Here is a 22,413-nt window from a genome sequence, read left to right as displayed (position 1 = left end):
CTTACCTAATTTATATGCAGAACACATCACGTGAAATGCCACACAGGATGAATCACAAGCTGGAATCAAGATTGCCAGGGGAAATATCAACAACCTCAGACATGCAGATGACACCACTCTCATGGCAGAAAATGAAGAAGAATGAAAGAGTCTCTTAATGAGGGTGAAAGAGGAGAGTGAAAAAGCAGGCTTAAAACTCAGCATTCAAAAATTAAGATCATGGTATCCAGTGAGATTACTTCGTGGCAAATAGATGGGGGGAAACGGGAAACACTGGCAGATTTTATTTCCCTGGGCTCCAAAATCACTGTGGATGGTGACTGTAGCCACAAAATTAAAAGATGCTTGCCCCTTGGAAGAAAAACTCTCACAAAACTAGACAGTGTATTAAAAAGCAGAGATATCACTTTGTCAACAAATGTTGATATAATCAAAACTATGGTTTTTCCAGTAGTTGTATATGGATGTGAATGTTGGACCATAAAGAAGGTTGAGCACTGAAGAACTGATGCTTTTCAAACTGAGGTGCTGGAGAAGAGACCAGAGAGTCCCCTGGACAGCAAGGAAATGAAACAAGTTGATCTTAAAAGAAATCAACCCTGAATATTCACTGGAAAGACTGATGCTAAAACTGAAGCTCCAATACTTTGGCCACCTGATGAGAAGAATTGACTCATTGGAAAAGACCCTGACGCTGGAAAAGATTGAGGGCAGGAGAAGGGGAAGACAGAGGATGAGATGCCTGAATGGCATCACTGACTCCATGGACATGAGTTTGAGCAAGCTCCAGGAGATAGTGAAGGACAGGGAAGCTTGGTGTGCCACAGTCCATGGGGCCACAAACAGTTGGACACAACTTGGCAACTCAACAACAGCAACAATTCAGGGTTCATATAAGCAGACTCTGTAACTATGAGGAAAGCCATGGCTTGCACCATAGAAACGCAGGGCTGGTGACTGGGCTGCGGTAGTTGTGGGGATGCGCTCAGTCCTTCCTTCTTTGACTCAGTTCTCAGCATCACTGTCGCCACCCTCACTGTGCTCGTGGCTCAGTTTGACCTCCTCTCCAGCCCCCACCACTAGCCTTGAGGACCTCAGTGGCCCATGCTGAAGACCTATCTGACACACCATTCAACTCTGTACCTCCCCACATTTTACCCCACACCCCAGCTTCTGGTCAGCACAGCTCCATCTCAAGAAACTTGGCTCAATTATTCCTCTCTCTGATCACAGAAACCCCGACTTTCATCTGCGGTTTTCTCTCCCTTCCACTCTATTTATTCAACCTCTCTGAAACTTCTGCTTCCTTTTGGGGTTGAGCTCTCCAGTGACCACACCCAATACATTTCCAAGACAAAACCACAATGAAGAATCACGGCAATAAATGCAATTTGCCAGTTCTCTCCTCCTCCAATTGAACAACCCTCAAGCAAAAAACCCATGATGGGTGGATTCACAGCTCAAGTTCTTGGCTCCTACTAGATTCAGAAAACTGCACAACCATTACAACAGAGGTTGTATGAAAGGGCAACCATGGTCAAACCACCCCATTCCTTCTCAAACCTAACATGGCCCTTCACCCCTGCCTCTCATTCCTCTCACAGTCCATCAGAAACTTACAGGTCACTCCTGGAGCACTTTAACAATGTATCACACCAAAGACTGTTCAAAAGAGAACGCGAGGCAGCAACCTTTAGAAAGAGGAGTAGATTAGCAAGCATGTGGAACTAGGTTGTCTTTTAAAAATATGTTCCACTTGGGAATTCCGTCTGTCCAGTGGTTGAAACTCATCATTTCACTGAAGAATGAAATGAAAAATGAAAACATTTTTTAAATTGTTTTAATTAAAAGAATGTGTTCCACTGGGAGCACTGATTGAAGAAAAGCAGCAGTACACACCTGAGATAACGGTTTCCTGTTGGCACAGCTGATGCCCCCAATGAACACCATGCTGGGCATGATCGGCCGTGGGTAGTCCATCACAAAGTCTCTTCTGAACAGCCACATGGATCCAGAGGCAAGAATCTCCCCCAGTGACACCTCTCTCTGAAGAAGCTCAGAGGCCATACATGCATAAGGAGAGAAAGCAACCTGGCAAATGTGCTTCAGGCCTAGAGGGCAGAGCATGTTCTTGACCCTTTGGAAGAATGTCATGCGGTCTGAATTCATTGTGAATAACCGAGGAACATATGAGAAAGGGTTTGGGGATGCTGTGCCCTCAGCATCTAAGTCACAGGGAAGAGATCACCAAAAAAAACACAGCAGGAATGGACAGGTACTTAGCCAGCACTGCCCCGCAGGGGTTAGAAGGATCTGTTGGAACCACATCAAAGGAACTGGCATTCAGGTCTCTGATCAAGTCCTTGTTATACAAGAGTGCCTCACAAGACCTTTCATACAGAAAAGAAAAATTTTTCAAAGTTGCCATAGCTTCCCAAAACATTGTAAGAAAATGTGCTCTTTGGAAAAACACATGAATAAGGGTCCTCGTGATGGAATCAAACTCATCCTGTGTGTAGGGAACAGCGTAGACTTTCACAGTAAAAAAGTCCTCTGCCTTGATGTGCAGGTTCACCTCCGGAGCAACGACCACTGCTTGGTGACCCCTGGCATGGAGCTCCCGCATGGCCTCCCGCATGCTGAGCCAGGGGCTGCCCACCATGGGGACAACCAGCACCTTCCAAGCCTCGGCCCATCGCCCGACACACACACAGAGCAGGAGTCCAGCCAGCACCTGCCGCTGAAGCTACAGGCCCAGGGCCATCTCCACACAAACCACAAGGTTCTCCATTTCTGGTGAGGCTGTGCCACCTATATTTGTTCCCTTGTCCTATCTTATCATCAAGTCACTTAAGCAAACTTGCATGTTATTGGAAGGCAGCGTGCCCTTCGAACATTGCTTATTACAGGATAAGACTACGCCTGTTTCATCACCTCTGATTTCACCCAGGGAAAGATCACACCCCCTTACCTTGGAAAATCTCCTCTGATTCTGCTGCTACCCCTGGGGAACATTCTAGTTCACACTCTTGTTCTTCATCCAAGATCCAAAGCAAGGCTGTGCCTGCCCATTCCCTTGAGCACCTCCTACCTCTCTGCTATCTGTGTTCTCTGGGGCTGGACTGAACGCTGAGGAGTCACCTCTGCCCCAATCCCCACCCAGAACCTCTGCTGAATGTGACCTTATCTGAGAACTCTTTAAACTCTTTCACCCCAATTCATAGGTGAACACAGAGCTAATCCAGAGAAATGTATTACATTGCTAGGACTGGTTTCTCAGCAGGGAGGGGATGGTGGCTCTCTGGTTTGTTCCGGTTCCACACTGGACACCTCTTGCACTGCTCAGGAGAGAGTCTGTTGGAGCAGCTGCCTGATATGGAAACATCTGGAAGGATCCTTGAGGACAACAGCAGAAGGGCTGCATGAGAATCCTTTGTCACCTCATGGAATAGAACTTCCTGTAATCTAAATCATCAGTGGGCAAGGCAGCTCTTTGTAATGACAGTGGGGTTCAGAGGGCGCCAGGTCCCAGACCTTGGTCACCCTGGACAGGAGGAAGCTGGCCCCATGCTTCCATGCAGGTTCTCTGAATCCTCTTCTGATGCAGAAGGTACCTGTCCTCCACTACTCTGGTTAGGGACTGAAGTGAATTAATCTGGACCTTTATTATATCTTATAGTTTATGTTCAGATTTTTCTCCAAGGTCAGTTACAGACCAAATCCTGAAAAGGACAGATTCCTCAGAGCAGAGTAGCTCCAGAATTTGTGAGACCCTTCTGACATGGGGCCTGTGCAATGATTGTGTCTCAAATCCATGAGGTGACCCTTCTACAGAGACTGATGGCCACGTGTGCTCAACAGAATGTGACCTCTCCATGTCTAATCTGCCCTGGGGAAGACGGGAGGACTTTCTGGGCTGCCCTGCTTTCTCACTGAGCACCCTCTTCTGCATCCAGGGCTTCTGCCATAACGACATCCAGCCATGATCCACATGTCTGGCCAGGCTGACGTTTTCCTTTGGGAGAAAGGTTTCCCTCATTCGGGATCCACGTTGACAACAGATTTCATCACGGGGCAAATGCATGCAGGCCAGTGTGCCTCCTGTATCACACAGGCTGCCGCCGTGCTGGGGGCGTTTGCTTTAACCATCCTTAGAGGCTGCGGTCCAAGATCCCGGATCTCCAACAGCAACATCTCAGCTCTTTTTCTGGATCCTTTCTGTCCCAGCCATACTCCTGCATGTTTTCCCCAAGGCTCACTTTCTCACCTCCACTCCCAGCTTTAATCCTATCATATCTGTCAAGCAGATTCCAGGGCACTTGTCAGCAAAACCAGAGCCAGGCACCAACTCCGTGGGGAATAGCCAAGGTCATCACTATGCCAGCCGCCAGGAGTGGAAGTCCAAACATGTCTGCCCACTGCATCTTATTATCTGAATCACCAGGAAGAGCACAGTCAAGCACCGGAAGGAAGAACACTTTCCTTACACAGAGAACGATTAGCCCCAACAGTGGGCATTGGTACCCACAATCAGCCAGTCTCCCCTGATGGCCGACACAGAGCAATTTGCCTACGTGCATCCCTCTTATGCCCAGTAGAAAGACCCTGCCCCCTCCCTGAGGAGGACCGTGTAACAGGAGGGTTGGCCGAGTTCCAAAACATGCGTGCACTTCAAAGACAGAAGAGCAGTCACTGAGCCTGAAACAGGGAAATACACTCTCACACAAGGTGATAAGCCTAGCACAGGCTGGGTGGCTCCTATGGAGGAAGAGTTCCAAGCCCAAGGCCCATTCTTATGCTGCCAAGTGAGGGCCAAAACACTACATGCATGGGAGTTCCCTGGTGGTCCAGTGGCTAAGAATCTGCCTTCTAATGCAAAGGACATGGGTTCAATCCCTGGTTGAGAAACTAACATCCATGTACCATGGGGCAACCAACCTTGTGTGCCACAGCGAAGATCCTGCCTGCCACAGCTAAGACCTGATACAGCCAAAATAAATAAATAAATAAATTCAATACACATTTTATTGCATATTTATAAATAATTTAATAAAATAATTTATAAATAAATAAAACTGCTTCCATGAGACTGCCTTGCCCACACCAAGTTTTTTGATTTTTTACACGAAGGCAAGCCACAGTTGGTGCTTTGATGGGCCCCACCTTCCCCTGAACAGAGGTATGAATAAGCAAGAAGTGTCCTTGACAGTAAAGAACTCTACACCATGGGAATCTCATGGAACTTGCAAGAGCAGGTAGCAAGGGACTGAAAACGGAGAGGGCTGTGTTCACCTCAAAGTGTCCGGAACAGGGTGACTTGGAACAACAAAAATGCGTTGCCTCCCACTCTGGTAGCAGAGTCAAAGGACATGCGCTCATCTTCTCCTGTGACAACTCCAAAATTGCAACTCGCTGCTGAACAACCATCGACAGGAGAATGTTGGACCCCACCAATAAAAGATACCCCACGTCCAAGGGCAAATGAGAAGCCACAGTGAGATGTAAGAGGGGCGAAATCACATTTAGAATCAAACTCCATACCCGCCAGAGATGCTCAGAGGACTCAAACAAAACCTTGTGTGCAACAGGGTGCAGAGACCCCCAGAGACTGAGCCAGACCTGCCTTTGAGTGTTTGAGTATCTCGTGCAGAGGCACAAGCCAGCAGCGGCCTGCCATGGGGACAGGGGCTCAGGCTGCAGCAGACCTGGGTCCCCAGCATGTGGCATCAGCCCTCTTGGAGGAAGTTGCCATTAGCCCCACCATAGAGCCACCGAGCAGACAACCCACGAGCTGCAGAGCAGTGATATCAAACAAATTCTCGCACTGTTGAGAAAGCTCTAGGACCCACAACAGAATTCCCAACCTGGGGATCTGGCAAAGGCACTGAGAATTCCAGGGAATTTGACTTTGGAGGCCAGTGGGAGACTGAGCCAGACTTGCCTATGAGCCTCCAGGGGTGTCCGGTGGAGGCGTGGGTGGACAGTTTGGCCTCAGGCCAAACAAGAGTGAGGAAACACAGCCCCACCCTTCAACAGAAATTGATTAAAGATTTACTGAGCTTGAGCATTCTTTGGCATTGCCTTTCTTAACTACCGCACTATTGCACTCATCTCACACACTGGTAAAGTAATGCTCAAAATTCTCCAAGCCAGGCTTCAGCAATACATGAACCGTGAACTTCCAGATGTTCAAGCTGGTTTTAGAAAAGGCAGAGGAACCAGAGATCAAATTGCCAACATCCGCTGAATCATGGGAAAAGCAAGAGAGTTCCAGAAAAACATCTATTTCTGCTTTATTGACTATGCCAAAGCCTTTGACTGTGTGGATCACAATAAACTGTGGAAAATTCTGAGAGAGATGGGAATACCAAACCACCTGACCTGCCTCTTGAGAAATCTGCATGCAGGTCAGGAAGCAACAGTTAGAACTGGACATGGAACAACAGACTGGTTCCAAATAGGGAAAGGAGTGCATCAAGGCTGTATATTGTCACCTTGCTTATTTAACTTCTATGCAGAGTACATCATGAGAAACGCTGGACTGGAAGAAACAAAGCTGAAATCAAGATTGCCAGGAGAAGTATCAAGAACGTCAGACATGCAGATGACACGACCCTTATGGCAGAAAGTGAAGAGGAACTAAAGAGCCTCTTGATGAAAGTGAAAGTGAAGAGTGAAAAAGTTGGCTGAAAGCTCAACATTCAGAAAACGAAGATCATGGCATCCGGTCCCATCACTTCATGGCAAATAGATGAGGAAAAAGTGGAAACGGCGGCTGACTTTATTTTTCTAGGCTCCACAATCACTGCAGATGGTGACTGCAGCCATGAAATAAAAGATGTTTACTCATTGGAAGGAAAGTTATGACCAACCTAGACAGCATATTAAAAAGCAGAGACATTACTTTGCCAAAAAAAGGTCCATCTAGTCAAGGCTATGGTCTTCTCAGTAGCCATGTATGGTTGTGAGAGTTGGACTATAAAGAAAGCTGAGTGCTGAAGAATTGATGCTTTTGACCTGTGGTGTTGGAGAAGACTCTTGAGCATCCCTTGGACTGCAAGGAGATCCAACCAGTCCACCCTAAAGGAGATCAGTCCTGAATATTCATTGGAATGACTGATGTTGAAGCTGAAACTCCAATACTTTGGCCACCTGATGCCAAGAGCTGACTCATGGAAAAAGACCCTGATGCTGGGCAAGATTGAAGGCAGGAGGAGAAGGGGACGACGGAGGATGAGATGGCTGGATGGCATCACCAACTCAATGGACACAAGTTTGGGTGGACTCCGGGAGTTGGTGATGGACAGGGAGGCCTGGCATGCTGCAGTCCTTGGTGTCACAAAGATTCGGACACAACTAAGCAACTGAACTGAACTGAAGACATGGTATAATCAAGACCCACACCCCAGGGTGGACGATCCACAATTGGGAGTTAATTAGTTGATTGCAGAGGTTCTCCCTCAGGAGTGAGGGATATGAGCCCACATTGGGCTTCCTAGCCTGGGGGTCCTGAAATGGGAAGAAGGGCTTCCAGAATGTTGGGCTTGGAAGGCCAGTGGGGCTTACTTTCAGGAGAGCCAGGGGCTGTAGGATATAGAGACTCCACTCTCAAAGCGTGCACACAAAATCTCACATACTCTAGGGACCAGGGAAGAAGCAGCAGTCAGAAAGGAGCCTGGTCAGACCCACCTGCTGAACTTAAACAGCCTCCCAGAGAGGCAGGAGACAGAGATCATTCTGAGGTATAAATACGGGCACCAACTGTTTTGGGGGAGCTCAGCTCTAACAGTGACACTGTGCTGGCTAGTGCCATTTTGAAATCATTAGCATCAGGACCCAGCCCCACCCATCACCCTGTCAACACCAGTACAAGGATGCCTCATGTAAAAGGGCTGGTTGAGTGGAGATGCAGACCCATCCACTAGTGACCAGCTACCTTAGAATCCCCTGAGCTCGCAGCCACCTGGGACCTAGAATTGCCTACCAGTGCTCCTGGGCCTCACCCACCCTCCAGCAGAATGACACAAGCTCTGGGATAGGTGTTGACAGGAAAAGTAAAATCGTCATTTTTCACAGATTACACGATACTCACTACACATAGAAAATCCTAAAATCACCACAAAAACTACTAGAACTCATCAGTGAATTCAGCAATCTTAAGGCCTACAAAATTATTTTACAGAAATCTACTGCATTTCTGTACACTGACAGTGAGCCATCAGGAAGAGAAATTGTTAACAATATTACCATCCTATTTTCAATCATATCAAAAAGAATGTAACACCTAGGAATAAATCTAAGAAGGTTAAAGACCTATACTCCGGGAACTATAAGACACTGATGAAAGAAATTGAAGCTGACACAAACAAATAGAAAGATACACTGTGGATACATGGATTGAAAGAATTAACATTATTAAAATGACCATACTACCCAAGGCAAGCTACAGATTCAACACAGTATCTATCAAAACACCAATGGCATTTTTCAAAAAACAAGAAAAAATAATTCTAAAATTTTTATGGAAGCATAAAAGACTGAGTAACCAAAAAAATCTTGAGAAAAAAGAACAGAACTGGAGCAGCAACAGGGATGGAGCTTAGAGATTATCATACTAAGTGGAAGAATCAGATAAAGACACATGTCACGTGGTATCACTTATACGTGGAACCTAAAAAATGATACAAACGAACTTATTTTTCAATAGAAACAGACTCACAGACATAGAAAAGAAATTTTTCGTTACCAAAAGGGAAAGAGAAGGGAGAGTTAAATTGGGAGCTTGGGATTAACAGCTACACATCACTATACATACAAGAGACAAATAGCAAGTTCCTACATAAAGCAAAGGGACCTATATTCAATACCTTGTATTAATCTGTAATGAAAAGGAATATATATCTGAATAACTTTGCTGTATGACAGAAACTAACACAACGTTGTAAATTAACTACATTTCAGTTTTTTAAAAAAGAGTCTAAATGAAGGAATCATGCTTCCTGGTTTAAAACTATGCTACGAAACTACAGTGATCAAAGCAGTGAGGTCCTGACACAGAAACAGACACATATATCAGTGGACCAGAACACAGAGCAGAAGTAACTTCAGATCTATATCGCAGCTGATCTACAACAAAGGAGGTGATAATATACAATGGGGGAACGATAGCCTCTTCAGTAAATGGTATTGGGAAAACTGGGCAGCTACATGCTAAAGAATCAACCTGGATTGCTCTCTCACACTATGAACAAAAATGAATTCAAGATAGATTAAAGACCTAAAGCCATAAAACTTCGGGTAGAAGACATGACAGTAACCTTTTTTAAGTTCTTTAATATTACTATTAATAATATTACTGTTACATTTTTGGGGGGATATGATTCCTCAGACAAGAGAGACAAAAGAAAAATAAACAAATGGGACTTTATCAAACTAAAATCTTTTGAACAGCAAAGAAAATTACAAGCAAAGGGAAAGGTGACTTTCGGAATGGAAGAAGACATTTGCAAATAATATATCTGATAATAGGTTAATATCCAAAAGACACAAAGAAATTATACCAGCCAATATAAACCAAAAAATAATAATAATAACATGATTAAAAATGGACTGAGACTGAAAGAGACATTTTTCCAGAGAAGACATACAAAGGGCCAATAGGCACGTGCAAAGATGCTCAACGTCACTAATCACCAGAGAAATGCAAATCAAACAAGGAATTATCACCTCACACCTGTCAGCATGGCTATTATCAAAAAGACAGTAAATAACAAAGGTTGCGAGGATGTAGAGAAAGGGGAACTCTAGAGCACTGTTGTGGGCAATGTAAATTGTTGCAGTCACTATGGAAACAGTATGGAGTTTCTTAAAAAGTTAAAAATAAAACTGTCATATCATCCAGCAACTCCACACCTGGGTATTTATCCAAAAAAATACCCCAAAACACATTAATTAGAAAACATATAGACACCCCTATGTTCATTGCAGCCTTGTTTACTACAGTCGAGAATATTGGCTACCGAGTATTGCTCAGCCATAAGAAAGACAGGAATCCTGTCATTTGTGACAACATGAATGGACCCAGAGGGTATCAGGCTTACTGAAATAAGTCAGGGAAAGACAAATATTGCATGATTTCACTTATCTACAAAAAATAAAAGACAAAACAAATGAACAGAAACAGACTCATAGAGAACAAACAGGTAGTTGACCAAAAGCAGGAGAGTGAGGGAAGGAGAGAGAAGGCTGAGGGGGACTAAAATACAAACTTTCAGCTGCAAAATAAATGTCACAGGTATGAAAGGAGTGTGAGAAATACAGTCAATAGTTATGTAATACATTTCTATGATGAATATCACAGCTGGATTATTGTGGTGATTATTTTGAAGTGGATCAAAGTACTGAAACACTAAGTTGCATAACAGGAGGAAACACAGTGCTGCAGGCCAACCATGCTACAAAAGCAAGCAAGCAAGCAAGCTCATAGAAAGAGAAACCAGATTTGTGGCTACAGCGGCAGGAGACGCGGGGAGAGGGATGGCATGCAGACAGTCTCAGGGTACAAACGTGGAGCTATACGAGAAATAAACATAGGGATGTAATTAACAACATTCAGTATCAGTCCAGTCGCTCAGTCGTGTCCGACTCTTTGCAACCCCATGAACCGCAGCACACCAGGCCTCCCAATCCATCACCAACTCCCGGAGTCTACCCAAACCCACGTCCATTGAGTCGGTGATGCCATCCAACCATTTCATCCTCTGTCATCCCCTTCTCCTCCTGCCTTCAATCTTTCCCAGAATCAGGGTCTTTTCCAATGAGTCAGCTGTTCTCATCAGGTGGCCAAAGTATTGGAGTTTCAGCTTCAACATCAGTCCTTCCAGCGAACACCCAGGGCTCATCTCCTTTAGAATGGACTGGTTGGATCTCCTTGATGTCCAAGAGACTCTCAAGAGTCTTCTCCTACACCACAGTTCAAAAGCATCAGTTCTTCGGCACTCAGCTTTCTTTATAGTCCAACTCTCACATCCATATGTAACTACTGGAAAAACCATAGCCTTGACTAGATGGACCTTTGTTGACAAAGTAATATCTCTGCTTTTTAATATGCTGTCTAGGTTGGTCATAACTTTCCTTCCAAGGAGTAAGCGTCTTTTAATTTCATGACTGCAATCACCATCTGCAGTGATTTTGGAACCCCCCCAAAATAAAGTAAGCCACTGTTACCCCTGTTTCCCCATCTGTTTGCCATGAAGTGATGGGAGGATGCCATGATCTTAGTTTTCTGAATGTTGAGCACAGAAGTGGTGGCTGCAATGGTGCAGGAGTGGCTACAAGGAGCTACCCCGCATCCAAATCAGGGGCAGCAGCTGCGCTTTGCTGGAGCAGCCATGAAGAGATACCCCAAGTCCAAGGTAAGAGAAACTCAGGTAAGACTGTAGGCGCTGAGAGAGGGCATCAGAGGGCAGACAGACTGAAACCACAATCACACACAACTAGCCAATTGGATCACGTGGACCACAGCCTTGTCTGACTCAATGAAACTAAGCCATGCCATATGGGGCCACCCAAGACGGACAGGTCACGGTGGAGAGGTCTGACAGAATGTGGTCCACTGGAGAAGGGAATGGCAAACCACTTCAGTATTCTTGCCTTGAGAACCCCATGAACAGTAAGTAAAGGCAAAAATATAGGACACTGAAAGATGAACTCCCCAGGTTGGTAGGTGCCCAATACGTTACTGGAGATCAGTGGAGAAATAACTCCAGAAAGCATTAACAACATTAACTCCTTTAATTTTGTGTCTATGTGAGCTAATGGGTGATCACTAGATTTGTGTTAGTAAATGTCTCATGATCTAGGTAAGTCAAATCATCCCGCTGTCCACCGTAAGCTTCTACAGGAAAGTGACAAGCGAAATTGTGAGTTGTTCAGTCATGTCTGACTCTTTGCAACCCCATGGACTGTAGCCTACCAGGCTTCTTTGTGCATGGAATTCGCCAGGCAAGAATACTGGAGTGGGTAGCCATTTCCTTCTCCAAGGCATTTTCCCGACCCGCGAGGGAACTCGGGTCTCCTGCACTGCAGGAGGAGTCTTTACCATCTGAACCTCCAGGGAAGCCTGTCAACTATATCTCAATAAAACTGAAAGAAACAAAAACAAACAAGTATCTGAAAATTCTGTATATTGAGTATATGTTTAAAGGTTAGTATTTTTATATATTTGATTCAGAAAATATATAATTAAAATTAATTTTAACCCTCATTTTGCTTTTTTTAATATATCTACTAAAAAGCTTTCAGTTACATGTGGGACTTGCATTAGATTTCTATTGGACTATTCTGTACTAGACTATAAAGCAACCTATTAACATTTTTTAAAGTAGTAACTCCACAAGAAACATGCTCTGATTATAATTCAAAATAATTGCAAAAGATAACAAAAAGATGGCTGCAACAAATGTTAACAATATGGGAGTTAGGAAACAATCTCATTTTTTAAAAACTCACTGACTTAAAAAAGAAATCAAAAACATGCATTTAAGTTAAAAAAAGAAAATGAAAGCCATTTATACCAAAATCTAAGGAATGGGGAGAGTGTTTTATCTATGACCTTCAGTTCTTCATTATTAAGAAAACATAAAGGAACTTAATGCTTACATAAGAAATTAGAAAAACAGCTATAAAGTAAAACAGAGGAAACAAGATATCATCAACAAAAACAATAGGCTGCAATTAATGTAATAGAAAACAAAAATAGTAAAAAGAATGAGCAAATCCAAAAGTGCTTTCTTTGAGAGGACCCATAAAATATTTCAACCCATCATAAAACTAATGAAGGAGAAGAACAAAAATATTACAAATTTTATTTTTCCTATTGTGAAAAATTTTCCATAAACATTTAAAGGAGTCACATCTTAGGATAAAACATACCAAATAAATAAGACTGATGAAATCTCAAAGTAAAATCAATTTAGTTGGAACAAAAATGGTAAGACTGTGATTATCATGTATAACATTTGAGAATTTCAGGGTAAGTAATCTTTCATTTGGCAGAAACATACCTAAATGCCTCCAAATGACACAACTTTTCCTGCTGAGCATATTTTAAGTAATGATAATAGACAATATTTGAGTGCTCACGGTGACAATATTAAGGTCAGAATGGTTAACTCTGGGCTTCCCTTTTGTGGCTCAGCTGGTAAAGAATCCGCCTGCAATGCAGGAGACAATCCCTGGGTTGGGAAGATCCCCTGGAGAAGGGAACAGCTACCCACTCACCAGTACTCTGGCCTGGAGAATCCCATGGACTCTACAGGCCACGGGGTCAGAAAGAGTCGGACATGACTGAGCGACTTTCACTTTCTTCATGGTTAACTCACCCAGTCAAGGTCATTCAGCTAGGAAAATGGGAGTGAAGATTTGAACCAGTGCAGTTAATTCTAGAAAATACACTTACATAGAAAAACTAAAAAGAGCACCACCTCCTCACATTCACTGTTTACAAATCTCACAGATACATACATGTTTCATCATTGGACAAATGCATTGCCTGAAGAGGAAATAAAGTAGAATAAAACTTTGCAGTGTGAGCAATAAAGAAAAATGAAGTTAGAGTTGTGCAAAAATAAATACATTAATGAAAAGAGATGTATAAATCAGAATACAAAATCTATAAGAGGCCTAAAGTCAGGGAAGTTAATATAAATTCAGTACATGTGACAAAAGAAGGCAAAAAGGATGGTTGACTCAGTGGATAAGAAAACAAATCCTGCCCACAAGAGTCCTATTTCACTTAAGGTCACATATTCAGGATTAACATATACAGACTCTGAAACCATTAGGAGTGCAATAGTTCCCACCATGGAAACTTGGGGTGTGGTGACCTGGGGGAGCTTTGTGAGTGTGGTCAGCCCTCATAACAAAAGCTTCCTCTTTGAGACTCAGTTCTTAGCATCACTGTCCAGACCTTCACTATGTTCATAGGCTCAGTTTTAGCTCCTCCCCAGCCCCTACAACTAGCCTTTAATGACCTCCATGTCCCACCTTGATGACCTTTCTTTGGAGAATCCAACTCTGTATGCCCCTACATTTTACTCCAGACCACATCTCCCGGCCAGAAGACATCTGATCAGCACAGCTCCATCTCTGAAGAAGTGTTCTCACTTATTTCTCTCTCTAATCACAGAAAACCCAACTTCTCTCCCTGGCATTGTCTCACGTGCAATTAATTTATTCCACTTCTCTAAAACTTCTGATTTTTTCGTGTTTAGGTCTGTGACCACACATCAATCCCCTCCAGGTTAAAACTACTCTGAATTATCAGGGCAACAAATGCAATCTGCCAGATCTTCCTTCCTCCTATTGAACACCCTCAACCAAAAACCCCTGATGGATGAATTCAGGGCTCATGTTCTCCATTCTCCCTCAGCAAAAGAAAACTGAACCACCTTTATGACAGTTGCTTTTCAAAAGGACAATCACGGTTGAATCACACATGGCTTGTCAATCCTATTACAGACCCTCAGCCTTACCTTTCATTCCTCTCAAAGACCATCACAACCTTTACTCCCTACTGGTACACTTTACAAATTTAGCTCAAAAAGACTGCTGGGAGCAGAAGGAGAGGTGGAAATCTTTAGGCAGATCAGTATATAATGAAGCACATTGAATTAAAGTATTTTTAAAAAAAGACATGTGATCCACTGGGAGCACTGATGGAACAACAGAGGGAGTACACACCTGAGATAACGGTTTCCTGTTGGCACAGTTGATGCCCCCAATGAACACCATGTTGGGCATGATCGGCCGCGGGTAGTCCATCACAGGGTCTCCTCTGAACAGCCACACGGATCCAGAGGCAAGAATCTCCCCCAGTGACACCTCTCTCTGAAGCAGCTCAGAGGCCATATGTGCTAAAGAAGTGAAAGCAACCTGGCAAATGTACTTCAGGGCCAGAGGGTAGAGCATCTTCTTGACCCTTTGGAAGGATGTCATGCGATCTGAAGTCCTTGTTAAAAACCTGGGAACATATGAGAAAGGGTTCGGGCATGCTGTGCCCTCAGCATCTAAGGCACAGAGAAGAGATTGCAAAAAAACACACAGCAGGAATGGACAGGTACTTAGCCAGCACTGCCCCGCAGGGGTTAAAAGGATCTGTTAAAACCACATCAAAAGAACTGGCATTCAGGTCTCTGATCAGATCCTTATTTTGCAATAGTGCTTCACAAGATCTTGAAAAGAGCAAAGATACGTTTTGCAAAGTTGCCATAGCTTCCCAAAACATTGTAAGAAAATGTACTCTTTGGAAAAACACCTGAATATGGGTCCTCATGATGGAATCAAACACATCCTCTGTTTAGGGAATAGCATAGACTTTCACGGTAAAAAAAAGTCCTCTGCCTTGATGTGCAGGTTCACCTCTGGAGCAACGACCACTGTTTGGTGACCCCTGGCATGGAGCTCCAGCACGGCCTCCCGCATGCTGAGCCAGTGGCTGCCCTCCATGGGGACCACCAGCACCTTCCCAGCCTCAGCCCATTGCCTGACACACAGACAGAGCAGGAGTCCAGCCAGCACCTGTCACCGAAGCTGCAGTCCTAGGGCCATCTCCAAACAAACCAGAAGCAACTGACTTTCTGCTGGGCCTGGGCGGCCTGTATTTGTTTCTTTACCTTGTCATCGAGTCACTTGCGAACACTGGCATGTCATTGGAGGGCAATGTGCCCTGTTTAACCCTGACAGAATAAGTCCATGCCTGTTTCATCGTTTGTGCGTTCACCCAAGGAAGACCACTCCCCTTTCCTGGGAAAAAGTAAGACTTGCTGCTCTGTTTGGGGACCATTTTAGCTCCCTCTCTTGTTCATCCAAGACCCAAAGCAAGACTGTGCCTGTCCATTCCCTTGAGCTCCACCTACCTCTCTGCTAACCGTGTTCTCTGGCACTGGACTGAACTCTGAGGAGTCACCTCTGCCCCAGTCCCCACCCAGAACCGCTGCTGCATGTGACCTTATCTGGGAACTCTTCAAACTCCTTCCCCCCATCATGGGTGAACACAGAGCACATCCAGGGAAACATATAACATCACGAGAACAGCCTTCTCTCAGCAGGGAGGGGATGGTGGCTCCCTGGTTTGGTCCTGTTCCACACTGGACACCTCATGCACTGCTCAGGAGAGAGTCTGTCCGAACAGCTGCCTGATATGGAAACTTCTGGAAGAATCCTTAAGGACAACCACAGAAGGGCTACTTGAGAAATCTTTCTCTGCCTCATGGAATAGAACATCCTGTTATCTAAATCATCAATGGGCAAGGCAGCTCTTTGTAATGACAGTGGGGTTCACAGGATGCCAGGCTCCATGGCCGGCTTCATTTTGGACAGGCGAGACCGGCCCATGCCCCCGTGCAGGCTCTGTGTGGGGACTGAAGTGCGCATTATTCCGGATCTTTAGTACATCTTATAGTTCATGTTCAGGACTGCCCAGATGGTGCAGGGGCAAAGAATACTCCTACAAATGCAGGAGACACAAGAGACATGGACTCAGCCCCTAGGTTGGGTGTCGGAAGATCCCCTGGAGTAGGAAATGGTAACTCACTCCGTTTTCTTGCCTGGAATAGCCCATAGACAGAGGAGCCTACACAAAACTATGCAAGAAAAGTCTTAATCATCAGATAACCACAAAGCTGTGGTCACTCACCTAGAGCAAAACATCTTGCACTGTGAAGTCAAGCAGGCCTTAGGAAGAATCACTGTAAACAAAGCTATTGGAGGTGATGGAATTCCAGCCGAGCTATTGCAAATCCTAAAACTGATGCCTTGAAGTGCTGCACTCAATGCACCAGCAAATTTGGAAAACTCAGCAAGGGCCACGGGACTAGAAAAGGTCAGTTTACACGCCAACCTCAAAGAAAGACAATGCCAAAGAATGTTCAAACTCCTGGACAAATGTGCTCATTTCACATGTGATCAGGCTAATGCTCAATATCCTTCAACCTAGGCTTGAACAGTATATGAATCAAAAACTCCCAGATGTACAAGCTGGATTTAGAAAAGGCAGAGAAACCAGATCAAATCACCAACATCCACTGGATCATAGAAAAAGCAAGGGAATTTCGGAAAAAAAACGACTTCTGCTACATGACTACTCTAAAGCCGTTGTCTGTGTGGATAAGAACAAATTGTGGAAAATTCTTAAAGAGATGGGAATACCAGACCACGTTACCTGCCTTCTAAGAAACCTGTATGCAGGCCTAGAAGCAACACTTTGAACTGGACAAGGATCAACAAACTTGTTCAAACTTGGGAAATGATTATGTCGAATCTGTATATTGTCATCCTCCTTACTTAATTTATATGCAGAGTACATCAATGCCACACAGCTTGAATCACAAGCTGAAAGCAAGATTGCCCAGAGAAAAATGGACAACCTCAAATATCCAGATGACACCACTCTCATGGCAGAAAATGAAGAAGAATGAAAGCGCTTAATGAGGGTGAAAGAGGAGAGAGAAAAAGGAGGCTTAAAACTCAGCATTCAAAAATTAAGATCATGGTATCCAGTGCCATTACTTCATGGCAAATAGATGGGGAAACACTGGCAGATTTTATTTTCTTGGGCTCCAAAATCACCACAGATGGTGACTATAGCCACAAAATTAAAAGATGCTTCCTCCTTGGAAGAAAAGCTATCTCAAAACTAAACAGCATATTAAAAAGCAGAGACATCACTTTGCCAACAAAAGTATACATAACCAAAGCTACGTTTTTTCCAGCAGCCATGTACGGACATGAATGTTGGACCATAATTGTTTGGTGCTCAGCACTCCAACCTCAAATTGTGATTCTTACAAATTGTGGTGCTGGAGAAAACTCCATAGAGTCCCCTGGACAGCAGGGAAATCAAACCAGTCAATCCTAAGAGAAATCAACCCTGAATATTCACTGGAAAGATTGATGCTAAAACTGAAGCTCCAATACTTTGGCCACCTGATGAGAAGAACTGACTCATTGGAAAAGGACCTGATTCTGGGAAAGACTGAGGGCAGGAGGAAGACAGAGGATGAGATGGTTGAATGGCATCACTGACTCCATGGACATGAGTCTGAGCAAACTCCAGGAGATAGTGAAGGACAGGGAAGCTTGGTGTGCCACAGTCCATGGGGCCACAAACAGTTGGACACAACTTGGCAACTGAACAACAACAGCAACAATTCAGGGTTAATATAAGCAGACTCTGTAACTATGAGGAAAGCCGTAGCTCGCACCATAGAAATGCAGGGTGTGGTGACTAGGCTGCTGTAGGCATGGTGATGTGCTCAGTCCCTTCCTCTTTAACTCAGTTCTCAGCATCCCTGACACCACCTTCACTGTGCTCGTGGCTCAGTTTGACCTCCTCTCCAGCCCGAGCCACAAGCCTTTGAGGACCTCAGTGGCCCATGCTGAGGACCTATCTCACATGCCATTCAACTCTGTACATCCCCCCATTTTACCCCACACCCCAGCTTCTGGTCAGCACAGCTCCATCTCAAGAAACTTGGCTCAATTATTCCTCTCTCTGATCACAGAAACCCCGACTTTCATCTCCGGTCTTCTCTCCCTTCCACTCTATTTATTCAACCTCTCTGAAACTTCTGCTTCCTTTTGGGGTTGAGCTCTCCAGTGACCACACCCAATACCTTTCCAAGACAATACCTCGATGAAGTATCAGGGCAATAAGTGCAATTTGCCAGTTCTCTCCTCCTCCAACTGAACACCCTCAAGCAAAAAACCATGATGGATGGATTCATAGCTCAAGTTCCTCGCTCCTACTAGATTCAGAAAACTGCATGACCATTATAACAGATGCTGTTGGAAAGGGCAATCATGGTCAAATCACCCCATTCCTTGTCAAACCTAATATGGACCTTCACCCCTGCCTCTCATTTGTCCTAAAGTCCATCACAAACCTACACTACCCTTCTCGAGCACTTTAATACTGGATCTCACCAAATACTGTTCAAAGGAGAATGAGAGGTAGAAATCTTAGAAAGATCAGTAGATAAGTAAGCATGTGGAAGTAAGCTGTTCTTTTTAAATATGTTCCACTTGAGAATTCCCTGATGGTCTAGTGATTGGAACCATCCATTTTGCAAGAGTCTTAGGTTGCAGTGAGGTGAAAAAATTTTTTTTAATTTTTTAATTCAAAGATTGTGCTCCACTGGGAGCACTGATTGAACAAAAGCAGCAGTACACACCTGAGATAACGGTTTCCTGTTGGCACAGTTGATGCCCCCAATGAACACCATGTTGGGCATGATTGGCCGCGGGTAGTCCATCACAGGGTCTCCTCTGAACAGCCACACGGATCCAGAGGCAAGAATCTCCCCCAGCGACACCTCTCTCTGAAGAAGCTCAGAGGCCATACGTGCTTAAGGAGTGAAAGTAACCTGGCAAAAGTACTTCCGGCCCAGAGGATAGAGCATGTTCTTGACCCTTTGGAAGAATGTCATGCGGTCTGGATTCATTGTTAATAACCTAGGAATGTATGAGAAAGGGTTTGGGCACGCTGTGCCCTCAACATCTAAGTCACATGGAATTTGCCTTAAAAAAAACACAGCGGGAATGGACAGGTACTTAGCCAGCACTGCCCTGCAGGGGTGAACAGGGTCCGTTAAAACCACATCAAAGGAACTGGCTTTCAGGTGCCTGATAAGATCCTTGTTATACAGCAGCCCCTCACAAGACCTTTCAAAGAACAAAGACCCGTTTTTGAAAGATGCCATAGTTTTCAAAAACAGCGTTACCCAATGTACTTTTTCAAAAACCAGATTTACATGAGTCTTCACGAAGGAATCCAGTTTCTCCCCTATGTAGGAAACGGTGTAGATTTTCGTGGTGAAAAAGTCCCCTGCCTTGATGTGCATATTCACCTCCGGAGAAACGACCACTGCCTGGTGACATCTGGCGTGGAGCTCCCGCTCGGCCTCCCGCATGCTGAGCCAGTGGCTGCCCTCCATGGGGACCACCAGCACCTTCCCAGCCTCAGCCCATCGCCCGACACACACACAGAGCAGGAGTCCAGCTAGCACCTGCCGCAGAAGCTCCAGTCCCAGGGCCATCTCTGCACAAACCAGAAGCAACTGAGTCTCTGGTTGGGCTGTGCCACCTATATGTGTTCCCTTGTCTTACCTTATCATCAAGTCACTTAGCAAAATTGCATGTCATTGGAAGGCAGCGTGCCCGCCTTGCATTAATCATTACAGGATAGGATTATGCCTGTGTTTCATCACCTCTGATTTCACCCAGGGAAAGATCACACCCCCTTACCTTGAAAAATCTCCTCTGACTCTGCTGCTCCCTCTGGGGAACATTCTAGTTCACTCTTTTGTTCTTCATCCAAGATTCAAAGCAAGGCTGTGCCTGCCCATTCCCTTGAGCACCTCCTACCTCTCTGCTATCTGTGTTCTCTGGAGCTGGACTGAAAGCTGAGGAGTCACCTCTGCCCCAATCCCCACCCAGAACCTCTGTTGAATGTGGCCTTATCTGAGAACTCTTTAAACTCTTTCACCCCAATTCATAGGTGAACACAGAGCTGATCCAGGGAAATGCATTACATTGCTAGGGCTGCTTTCTCAGCAGGGAGGGGATGGTGGCTCTCTGGTTTGTTCCGGTTCCACGCTGGACACCTCTTGCACTGCTCAGGAGAGAGTGTGTTGGAGCAGCTGCCTGATATGGAAACATCTGGAAGGATCCTTGAGGACAACAGCAGAAGGGCTGCATGAGAATCCTTTGTCACCTCATGGAATAGAACTTCCTGTTATCTAAATCATCAGTGGGCAAGGCAGCTCTTTGCAATGACAGTGGGGTTCAGAGGGCGCCAGGTCCCAGACCTTGCTCACCCTGGACAGGAGGAAGCTGGCCCCATGCTTCCATGCAGGTTCTCTGAATCCTCTTCTGATGCAGAAGGTACCAGTCCTCCACTACTCTGGTTAGGGACTGAAGTGAATTAATCTGGACCTTTATTATATCTTATAGTTTATGTTCAGATTTTTCTCCAAGGTCAGTTACAGACCAAATCCTGAAAAGGACAGATTCCTCAGAATAGAGTAGCTCCAGAATTTGTGAGACCCTTCTGACGTTGGGCCTATGCAATGACTGTGTCTCAGATCCATGAGGTGACCCTACTACAGAGACTGATGGCCACGTGTGCTCAACAGAATGTGACCTCTCCATGTCTAATCTGCCCTGGGGAAGATGGGGTAGGACTTTCTGGGCTGCCCAGCTTTCTCACTGAGCACCCTCTTCTGCATCCAGGCACAAGCCAGCAGTGGCCTGCTATGGGGACAGGGGCTCTGGCTGCAGCAGACCTGGGTCAACCAGCTTGTGGCATCAGCTCTCTTGGAGGAAGTTGCCTTTAGCACCACCATAGAGCCACCAAGCAGACAACCCACGAGCTGCAGAACAATGATATCAAACAAATTCTCTCACTGATAAGAAAGCTCTAGGACCCACATCAGATTCCGCAACCTGGGGATCTGGCAAAGGGACTGAGAATCCCAGGGAATTTGACTTTGGAGGCCAGTGGGAGACTGAGCCAGACTTGCCTATGAGCCTCCAGGAGTGTCCGGTGGAGGTGTGGGTGGACAGTTTGGCCTCAGACCATACAATAGTGAGGGAACACAGCCCCACCCTTCAACAGAAATTGATTAAAGATTTACTGAGCTTAAGCATTCTTTGGAATTGCCTTTCTTAACTACCACAAAATTGCACTCATCTCACATGCTAGTAAAGTAATGCTCAAGGTTCTCCAAGCCAGGCTTCAACAATATGTGAACTGTGAACTTCCAGATGTTCAAGCTGGTTTTAGAAAAGGCAGAGGAACCAGAGATCAAATTGCCAACATCTACTGGATCGTTGAAAAAGCAAGAGAGTTCCAGAAAAACATCTATTTCTGCTTTATTGACTATGCCAAAGCCTTTGACTGTGTGGATCACAATAAACTGTGGAAAATTCTGAGAGAGATGGGAATACCAGACCACCTGACCTGCCTCTTGAGAAATCTGTATGCAGGTCAGGAAGCAACAGTTAGAACTGGACATGGAACAACAGACTGGTTCCAAATAGGAAAAGGAGTGTGTCAAGGCTGTATATTGTCACCCTGCTTATTTAACTTCTATGCAGAGTACATCATGAGAAATGCTAGACTGGAAGAAACACAAGCTGGAATCAAGATTGCTGGGAGAAATATCAATAACCTCAATATGCAGATGACCCCACCCTTATGGCAGAAAGTGAAGAGGAATTAAAAAGCCTCTTGATGAAAGTGAAAGAGGAGAGTGGAAAGTTTGGCTTAAAGCTCAACATTCAGAAAACGAAGATCATAGCATCCGGTCCCATCACTTCATGGCAAGTAGACGGGGAAACAGTAGAAACAGT

General features: G+C 44.9%; 3 pseudogenes; all 3 read right to left on the bottom strand.

Moving 5' to 3' along the window:
* Window positions 1-1,650: 1,650 nt before the first annotated feature.
* On the bottom strand, window positions 1,651-2,764 carry LOC128045649 (UDP-glucuronosyltransferase 1A3-like; annotated as a pseudogene).
* An 11,834-nt stretch (window positions 2,765-14,598) lies between these two features.
* LOC128045648 (UDP-glucuronosyltransferase 1A3-like) lies at window positions 14,599-15,609 on the bottom strand (annotated as a pseudogene).
* Window positions 15,610-16,338: 729 nt separating this feature from the next.
* Window positions 16,339-20,096, bottom strand: LOC128045647 (UDP-glucuronosyltransferase 1A3-like; annotated as a pseudogene).
* Between the last annotated feature and the right edge of the window lie 2,317 nt (window positions 20,097-22,413).

This window comes from Budorcas taxicolor, chromosome 3 (assembly GCF_023091745.1).
Source record: "Budorcas taxicolor isolate Tak-1 chromosome 3, Takin1.1, whole genome shotgun sequence".
Taxonomy (NCBI): domain Eukaryota; kingdom Metazoa; phylum Chordata; class Mammalia; order Artiodactyla; family Bovidae; genus Budorcas; species Budorcas taxicolor.
This window is presented reverse-complemented; position numbering and strand designations above follow the sequence as displayed.